Here is a 7,937-nt window from a genome sequence, read left to right as displayed (position 1 = left end):
AACGCTGACCTCCTCAGGCCTAGCCGCTACTACATACATGCGCTTGCATTACAACAAAACAAAGCAGATGCTAACTTCTATCATCCTCATCATGCTCCTCACCTTGGCACTCTCAACTCCCCTGATGGAGAAGCCAGGGCCCACCGGAGGAGTCTGATAGTCCGGTGGGCTCGGCCAATGCTGCCCTAAAGCAGGCCAGGCTAAGAAAAGTGTGGGAAAGGTTACCGGTACAAATAGGGGTGGCTGGGGACCGAGTATGGACACCCGGCCACCCCCTGGAGGCTGGGGAGCAAGCGGGGACATCCGGCCACCAGGCGGCTGGGGACTGAGTATGGATACCAGGCCGCCGACAGCCATGGCGTGGTGACCAGATTCCGCCTCCACATGCCTAAAAGGCCCAATTTAAAGTGCAAGCAAGCGAGCAGTATGGTATTGCAGCCTGGGGGTGGGTGAGTGGCAGGCTGCATACTTGCGCTTGCATTGCAAGGAATGGGAGAGGTACAATTGAACACTGCCCTGGGACAAGGACTTGAATGGGGATAGTTGCAAGTCTGCAACGACAGGTGCAAGGTGGGAGGCATCTTCGCATGTACCATGAACAGGGGTTTGGCATGCACACACTACAGCGGAATAGGCTCTCCTTCCCACTAAATGCACTGGGGAGGGCACAGGTAATGTTTTGGTATACGCGCATAATCTTATGTATAAGGCACACCAGGACAAATAGGGGTGGCTGGGGACTGAGTATGGATACCTCGCTGCCAAAGCAGCCATGAGGTAGTGGCCAGCTTCGGCCTCCTCTAAACTAAAAGGCCCCATTTCAAGTGCAAGGTAGCAGTATGAATTGCAGTCTGGGGGTGGGTGGGTGGCAGGCTGCACACTTACGCTTGCATTAAAAGAAAACATAGCAGATGCTAACTTCTGTCATCATCATCATGCTCCTCACCTTGGCACTCTCAACTCCACCGATGGAGAAGTCAGGGCCCACCGGAGGAGTCTGGTTCTCTGGTGGGCTCGTCCAATGTTGCCTAATGCAGGCCGGGCTAAGAAAAGTGTGTGGGGGGATGTTCCAAGGAGAAATGGGGGCGGCTGGGGACCGTTTATGGACACCCGACTGCCCCCTGGTGGCTGGGGACCGTGTGGACACTCGGCCGTGGGGCGGCTGGGGACTGAGTATGGATTCCAGGCCACCAACACAGCCATAACGTGGTGGCCAGATTCCGCCTCCACATGCCTAAAAGGCCCAATTTCAAGTTCAAGCAAGCAAGTGTTATGGTATTGCAGCCTGGGGGTGGGTGGATGGCAGGCTGCATACTTGCGCTTGTATTGCAAGGAATGGGGGAGGTACAATTGAACACTGCCCTGGGACTAGAACTTGCATGGGGATAGTTGCAAGTCTGCATCTTCTGATGTGGCAAGGATCACTTATGATGGGCACACTTTTAGATAGTGACCTGGGAGTCAGAGATGCTTCCAGGGGTCTTCCCCATGCTGTTCCCATGTCTTTTCAGCACTTTATGCATGTGTCACACAGCACATGGCCAGATAAGGTTGTAAAATGTTAAAATGACATTTCCCGGTGAATGCATTTGTCATAGTTGAAAGCAATACAAAAGTGCAAAAACGCATAAAAAATGCTACTTGTGAACATAGCCGATGGTGTGGAGGAGTATTTTTGTTTTTGGTCATTTATTTTAACTTATACACAAGTCTTTTCCCTGGAAAGGATGTTCCTTAACATATTTCACAGGAAAAAAGTTTCACTTTCATTTTATTGTGAGCCTGTAAAAGTGGCTTAATATCTCTGACCACGTTGTTGACAGCAGTGACTTGGGGGTCAGAAATGCTTCCTGGGGCGATCCCCATGCTGTCCCCATGTCATTTGAGCACTGTCACTATCGTTTTGGGCACTTGTTAGGCTTTTAAAAGACTGCCGGGGGTTCCACCGCAAAAATGCTCTAGTCTCCCATAGACTAACATTGGGCTCGTTGCTCGGGTCGAGCACCCGAGTATCACGTTGAGCTCGGTCCGAGCTTCGAGCACTCGAGCATTTTAGTGCTCGCTCAACACTATAAAAAGAGATGTAACCTGACACCTCATTATGCTGGCAGACTATGTGCTGGCTTTGGTTTTGGGTATGTACACACATATGAAAAAAATCAACATATCTGAAGATACATTTAGATGAATCGGAAGCAAATCTTGAAAAATGTGCTAAGCTTGTTCAGAAGGAGCCTGGATGGCTCAGTCGGTAGAGCATCAGACTTTTAATCTGAGGGTCCAGGGTTCAAGTCCCTGTTCAGGCATTAAGCTTTTAAATCTCAAAAGATCACTTTGTATTGTTTAAATCTCAGCTTGTGCTTGAAGATTAGTTGCATGCTTAATGCACTTGTTTGACATGAGAAATAAAATGCTCTTTTACAGTAGAGAAAAAAACAAAAACATGTCTTTGAATATGTCCAAACTCACGACAAATCATTGATTATGTGCTTGGTTTTGGCTTTGAACAGTCATATTGGATGATAATTTTTCTGAGTATACTTAAATATGGACAGAGACATTTTTTTTGAAAATGTTGCAAAAGTGCACTTAGAAAGAACCTGGATAGCTCAGTCTGTAAAGCACCCGTCTTTTATTCTGAGGGTCCATTATTTACATCATTGTTCAGTTTTGAGGCTTTTTAACCTAGACCTATCATTTAGCTTTGTTTAAATCATACCTAGCTTTTCAGAAATAAATGTCATGTGGATATGAGGATTAACACTACTTTGGCAATTTTATGACTTGTTTTCTGCATTTTTCCCTCTGTAGACTCTATGTCTAACTTTCAGTACTCTTTAAGCAGATGGGTGGAAACTAGCAGGTATGATGTCTCCCATAAAAAACACACAGAATAAGAGTGATTCCTACTTTTTTTTCTTTGCAGCACATTTAGCAGTACCAATATGAAAGTCAAAATTAATCAATACTGAGCTGTGTGAATGTGAATTCAGCTTTGGAGTAAACTAAATCAACCGCTTGATGATGCAACTTCACCTGCCTTTAACTGCCCAAATCTGATAGCCTTTCACTGGGCTGAATACTCATCACTCCTCTTCCTCTGTTTCCTATACATAGAGTATAAAAAGAGATGTAACCTGACACCTCATTATGCTGGCAGACTATGTGCTGGCTTTGGTTTTGGGTATGTACACACATATGAAAAAAATCAACATATCTGAAGATACATTTAGATGAATCAGAAGTAAATCTTGAAAAATGTGCTAAGTTTGTTCAGAAGGAACCTGGATAGCTCAGTCGGTAGAGCATCAGACTTTTAATCTGAGGGTCCAGGGTTCAAGTCCCTCTTCAGGCATTAAGCTTTTAAATCTCAACAGATCACTTTGTATTGTTTAAATCTCAGCTTGTGCTTGAAGATTAGTTGCCTGCTTAATGCACTTGTTTGACATGAGAAATAAAATGCTCTTTAACACTATTGAAAAAACAAAAAACATGTCTTTGAATATGTCCAAACTCACGACAAATCATTGATTATGTGCTTGCTTTTGGCTTTGAACAGTCATATTGGATGATAATTTTTCTGAGTATACTTAAATATGGACAGAGACATTTTTTTTGAAAATGTTGCAAAAGTGCACTTAGAAAGAACCTGGATAGCTCAGTCTGTAAAGCACCCGTCTTTTAATCTGAGGGTCCATTATTTACGTCATTGTTCAGTTTTGAGGCTTTTTAACCTAGACCTATCATTTAGCTTTGTTTAAATCATACCTAGCTTTTCAGAAATAAATGTCATGTGGATATGAGGATTAACACTACTTTGGCAATTTTATGACTTGTTTTCTGCATTTTTCCCTCTGTAGACTCTATGTCTAACTTTCTGTACTCTTTAAGCTGATGGGTGGAAACTAGCAGCTATGATGTCTCCCATAAAAAACACACAGAATCAGAGTGATTCCTACTTTTTTTTCTTTGCAGCACATTTAGCAGTACCAATATGAAAGTCAAAATTAATCAATACTGAGCTGTGTGAATGTGAATTCATCTTTGGAGTAAACTAAATCAACCGCTTGATGATGCAACTTCACCTGCCTTTAACTGCCCAAATCTGATAGCCTTTCACTGGGCTGAATACTCATCATTCCTCTTCCCCTGTTTCCTATACATAGAGTATAAAAAGAGATGTAACCTGACACCTCATTATGCTGGCAGACTATGTGCTGGCTTTGGTTTTGGGTATGTACACACATATGAAAAAAATCAACATATCTGAAGATACACTTAGATGAATCGGAAGCAAATCTTGAAAAATGTGCTAAGTTTGATAAGCAGGAGCCTGGATAGCTCAGTTGGTAAAGCATCAGACTTTTAATCTGAGGGTCCAAGGTTCAAGTCTCTGTTCAGGCGTTAAGCTTTTAAATCTCAACAGTAGAGATGAGCGTTGTTCTACTCGAACTGTTCGCCAATCTCAAATTCGAGCTGTTTTGGGCGGTGTTCGAGCCGGTCGGCGAACACGAACAATTTGAGAAAAATTCGGCTGTTCGAGGTTATGTTCGATAACTGTTCGTGCACCAAAATCATAACTGGATTTTTTCTCAGTAATGATGAAAATTAATGTTAATACGCAGTTTGAGTGTACAGCGGGGTGGGGGGAGGGGCAGGGGATGGATCTCTGCAGGAACAATGAAGATCTTCATTTTTTTTTCTCTTTCCCGCATTTGCAGTGGGGAGGTGCAATCTGTCAGCCTATCAGCAGCGCACACACGGAGCGAAGTGCTTTTTTTCACACAAGCAAGGGCATGTGTGATTGGCAGTGTATGTCACATGTCCTTGCCCTATAAGACCAAGCCATTTTCCCCGTCGCCACCATTTTCTCACTGCTGCAGCTGCGTGTTAGACGGCACCGCTGTTGCTGTGTGCGCTATACCTTGTTAATTTCAAGCCAATTTTCGCACAAATATACAGATAGCTTGGGAGTAGGGAATAGTTGTGATTGCAGTCCTTTTAAGGACTAGGTTACAGCATTTCCTACGACTTTTATCAAGCAGGTCTGTGCTTTTAAATAGATAGATTGTGGGAGTAAAGACTAATTGTAATTGGTGTCCTTTTCAGGACTATGTTGCATCAGTTCCTATCAGTTTTTGCCAGGCAGGTCTGTGCCAGTGCTGTGCAAGTTTTTTTCACAGCATTTGGCTGAATCTAGCAAAGCTAATCCTTTTTGGCCTATTGCAGTGTGTGTTAGTCAGTGGAGTAGCCTATCTGTGTTGCAAGATATACCACCTGTGTATAGAATGCCAATTTTTTTACTGCACCTAGTGAAGTAAAATCTTTTGGGCATAGCATCATTCTATTAGTCCATCTATACTGACCTCCATCAGGTTGCAAACTGAATATAATTTTTTTCTACATCTAGCTCTGAAAAAATATTTGGGCTTCTAGCAGTGTGTGGGACTTGGTCTATTAGTCCATCTATACTGACCTCCATCAGGTTGCAAATTAAAAATATTTTTTTTCTTCATTTAGCTCTGAAAAAATATTTGGGCTTCTAGCAGTGTGTGGGACTTGTTCTATTAGTCCTTCTATACTGACCTCCAGCAGGTTGCAAATTGAATATAATTTTTTTCTGCATCTAGCTCTGAAAAAATATTTGGGCTTCTAGCGGTGTGTGGGACTTGGTCTATTAGTCCATCTATACTGACCTCCATCAGGTTGCAAATTAAAAATATTTTTTTTCTGCATCTAGCTCTGAAAAAATATTTGGGCTTCTAGCAGTGTGTGGGACTTGGTCTATTAGTCCATCTATACTGACCTCCATCAGGTTGCAAATTAAAAATAATTTTTTTCTTCATTTATCTCTGAAAAAATATTTGGGCTTCTAGCAGCGTGTGGGACTTGTTCTATTAGTCCATCTATACTGACCTCCATCAGGTTGCAAATTAAAAATAATTTTTTTCTGCATCTAGCTCTGAAAAAATATTTGGGCTTCTAGCAGTGTGTGGGACTTGGTCTATTAGTCCATCTATACTGACCTCCATCAGGTTGCAAATTAAAAATAATTTTTTTCTTCATTTAGCTCTGAAAAAATATTTGGGATTCTAGCAGTGTGTGGGACTTGTTCTATTAGTCCTTCTATACTGACCTCCAGCAGGTTGGAAATTGAATATAATTTTTTTCTGCATCTAGCTCTGAAAAAATATTTGGGCTTCTAGCAGTGTGTGGGACTTGGTCTATTAGTCCATCTATACTGACCTCCATCAGGTTGCAAATTAAAAATAATTTTTTTCTTCATTTATCTCTGAAAAATTATTTGGGCTTCTAGCAGCGTGTGGGACTTGTTCTATTAGTCCATCTATACTGACCTCCATCAGGTTGCAAATTAAAAATAATTTTTTTCTGCATCTAGCTCTGAAAAAATTTTTGGGCTTCTAGCAGTGTGTGGGACTTGGTCTATTAGTCCATCTATACTGACCTCCATCAGGTTGCAAATTAAAAATAATTTTTTTCTGCATCTAGCTCTGAAAAAATATTTGGGCTTCTAGCAGTGTGTGGGACTTGGTCTATTAGTCCATCTATACTGACCTCCATCAGGTTGCAAATTGAATAAAAAAATTTTCTGCATCTAGCTCTGAAAAAAATATTTGGGCTTCTAGCGGTGTGTGGGACTTGGTCTATTAGTCCATCTATACTGACCTCCATCAGGTTGCAAATTAAAAATAATTTTTTTCTGCATCTAGCTCTGAAAAAATATTTGGGCTTCTAGCGGTGTGTGGGACTTGGTCTATTAGTCCATCTATACTGACCTCCATCAGGTTGCAAATTAAAAATAATTTTTTTCTGCATCTAGCTCTGAAAAAATATTTGGGCTTCTAGCAGTGTGTGGGACTTGTTCTATTAGTCCTTCTATACTGACCTCCAGCAGGTTGCAAATTGAATATAATTTTTTTCTGCATCTAGCTCTGAAAAAATATTTGGGCTTCTAGCGGTGTGTGGGACTTGGTCTATTAGTCCATCTATACTGACCTCCATCAGGTTGCAAATTAAAAATAATTTTTTTTCTGCATCTAGCTCTGAAAAAATATTTGGGCTTCTAGCAGTGTGTGGGACTTGGTCTATTAGTCCATCTATACTGACCTCCATCAGGTTGCAAATTAAAAATAATTTTTTTCTTCATTTATCTCTGAAAAAATATTTGGGCTTCTAGCAGCGTGTGGGACTTGTTCTATTAGTCCATCTATACTGACCTCCATCAGGTTGCAAATTAAAAATAATTTTTTTCTGCATCTAGCTCTGAAAAAATATTTGGGCTTCTAGCAGTGTGTGGGACTTGGTCTATTAGTCCATCTATACTGACCTCCATCAGGTTGCAAATTAAAAATAATTTTTTTCTGCATCTAACCCAGCCAATAGTTTTGGCCTAATACCACAGTTTGGCCACTCAGCTCTGCTCGGTTACCATCCATTGTTTTTTTGTGCAAACAACTCCAGAGTTGTGAATTAGTTAACCACCAAAATGAGTGGAAAAAGGCCTGCTGCTGGTGGAAAGGGGAATAGGCGTGTTGGGAAGGGGAAAAAAGGTTGTGTCCGTGGGGTAGGTGCAGAAGAAAGACCATCTTCCAGCCAAACTAAAATGTCCACTTCTTTTAGCAGACAATGTGATAAGATCCCTTTCTTACGGCCACGCCAATCGCTACAAATTCCAGATGAGGCACAAAAACAGCAGGTGCTTCAACGGATATCAAGTGCTCCTTTAAGTGGGCTCTCCTCCACATCAACTTCAACATCACAAATACTCCAGTCCTCAAAGGTGTCACCCAAATCGCACTTGCTTCCTCACAGCTCCCAAATCTCCAGCTGCCCGTCTGAGTATGAGGTAGAACAGATGGTTGAGTCTGCAGAGCTGTTTACTCATACTATAGCCTGGGAATCAGAGGTCGACTCCA

The 7,937-nt window shown here is 41.8% G+C and overlaps 3 non-coding genes across 3 annotated transcripts; all 3 read left to right on the top strand.

The window, feature by feature from the left end:
* The first annotated feature begins 2,233 nt into the window (after positions 1 to 2,233).
* On the top strand, positions 2,234 to 2,306 carry TRNAK-UUU (transfer RNA lysine (anticodon UUU)). Its single transcript has one exon. It is a non-coding gene; the product is annotated as a tRNA-Lys (tRNA).
* A 976-nt stretch (positions 2,307 to 3,282) lies between these two features.
* On the top strand, positions 3,283 to 3,355 carry TRNAK-UUU (transfer RNA lysine (anticodon UUU)). Its single transcript has one exon. It is a non-coding gene; the product is annotated as a tRNA-Lys (tRNA).
* Positions 3,356 to 4,331: 976 nt separating this feature from the next.
* Positions 4,332 to 4,404, top strand: TRNAK-UUU (transfer RNA lysine (anticodon UUU)). Its single transcript has one exon. It is a non-coding gene; the product is annotated as a tRNA-Lys (tRNA).
* The last annotated feature ends 3,533 nt before the right edge of the window (positions 4,405 to 7,937 follow it).

Source organism: Phyllobates terribilis, unplaced genomic scaffold, assembly GCF_046119375.1.
Source record: "Phyllobates terribilis strain yellow unplaced genomic scaffold, ASM4611937v1 Scaffold_1__5_contigs__length_1240528914, whole genome shotgun sequence".
Lineage (NCBI taxonomy): Eukaryota > Metazoa > Chordata > Amphibia > Anura > Dendrobatidae > Phyllobates > Phyllobates terribilis.
This window is presented reverse-complemented; position numbering and strand designations above follow the sequence as displayed.